The sequence below is a fragment of the Ovis canadensis genome, chromosome 3 (genome assembly GCF_042477335.2).
Source record: "Ovis canadensis isolate MfBH-ARS-UI-01 breed Bighorn chromosome 3, ARS-UI_OviCan_v2, whole genome shotgun sequence".
Classification (NCBI taxonomy): Eukaryota; Metazoa; Chordata; class Mammalia; order Artiodactyla; family Bovidae; genus Ovis; species Ovis canadensis.
In genome coordinates, this window is record NC_091247.1 from 145,164,582 (window position 1) to 145,166,190 (window position 1,609).

The 1,609-nt window shown below is 40.0% G+C and overlaps 1 non-coding gene across 1 annotated transcript; it reads right to left on the minus strand.

The window, feature by feature from the left end:
* Positions 1–219: 219 nt before the first annotated feature.
* Positions 220–292, minus strand: TRNAG-CCC (transfer RNA glycine (anticodon CCC)). The gene has a single exon. It is a non-coding gene; the product is annotated as a tRNA-Gly (tRNA).
* Between the last annotated feature and the right edge of the window lie 1,317 nt (positions 293–1,609).

The following is a 1,609-nucleotide window of genomic DNA, read 5'->3' on the forward strand; positions in this document are numbered from 1 at the left end:
CCCTATTCGTGCAAAGAATAAACAAATGTCAGTTGTCACATACACACACTCCAAAAGAAAAAAAAGCCAAATAGTTTTCCAATCTCCTATTTTTTTTAAAAATTTATTTATTTGGCTGTGTCAGGTCTTAGTTGCGACACACATCTTTGATCTTCCTTGCAGCATGCAGGATCTTTAGCTTCAGCATATGAACTCTCAGTTGTGATGTGTGGGCTCTAGTTCCCTGACCAGGAATTAAACCTGGGCCCTCTGCATTGGGAGAGCAGAGTCTTAGCCACTGGACCAGCAGGGAAGTCCCCCCACCCCTCCTATTTTCTTAATCTATTCATTCATTTAAACAGTGTTTGTTATTTGCCCATTATATGTTAGGAGCTGTACTCTCATGGAGCTTACATTCTAAGATGACTAGTAAATTCTAGGAGTTTTTCCATTTTATTTTGTTATTCAGAAGTCCCTTATTGGATCTATTAATTCAGTTTTCTAATTACTTAATATCACTCTTCAGCCTGACTGCTTTATTGTTTCCTCCTTGCCTTGTTTTGTTGCTTTCTAAAAAATTCCATATATTGGTTAATTTTTCATCTCCTCTTGTTTAATAATAACAGTATTTAAGGGTACACATGAAATCATTTCATGCACACATTTAAAGTTTGTTAAATTATCTGAATACCCATGAATGGATATTCCTCAGTATTACCAGTCCTATGACTTACACAGAGGATGTAGTCAAGTCAGAAAACTGTCTGCAGGAGTTCCAAAACTCAGGCAGAGAACACATGAATGATTTTAAAATTTTCTCAACTATTGACAAAGGAATGAAAATCACTGTTTGTTTTTTAAAAATCAATATGATCAATACACTCCACGAGTGATTCTAGGTTTTATCAAGATGTATGTGGCTCTCGCTTTCATTTTAGAGCCAAGTCTCTATATTTATTTACTTATAAGCAGTCCCTTATAGCTCAGTCGGTAAAGACTCTGCCTGCAACGTGGGAGACGTGGGTTTAATTCCTGGGTTGGGAAGATCCCCTGGAGATGGAAATGGCAACCCACTCCAGTATTCTTGCCTGGAGAATCCCATGGACAGAGGAGCCTGGCAGATTACAGTCCATGGGGTTGCAAAGATTTGGACAGGACTGAGCAACTAACACTTTCACTTCTTAATGCATCTTTATCCACTCAGACTGCTAATATAAAGTTCAGCAGGAATGCATCACAACCATATGCTACAGAAAACTCCTGGCCCACCTGTGCTTATATCACCCAACCCTTCTTCCCTCTCAACAACAACAGAAAGTGTAGAAACAATAACGAGCTTGCTTTTGATGAAGCTTAACTGGTAAGAGTCAAAGAGCTGAGGTCACTGGGAGAGCTGGGCAGTGCACATAGTGAGTACTTAGTACATTTTTGGTGAATTAACCAAACAATTGAATTCTGACTTCAAGTCACCTGCTCCTTCTACTTGATGCCCTCACAGAGGCGAGGCTCAAGTGAGAAACACGTGAAAGAGCTTGGCAAACTGCCACGTCAGTACCACTATTAGGGTTTTAATGCTCCGTATTGGAGAAGGAAATGGCAACCCACTCCAGTGTGCTTGCCTGGAGAACCC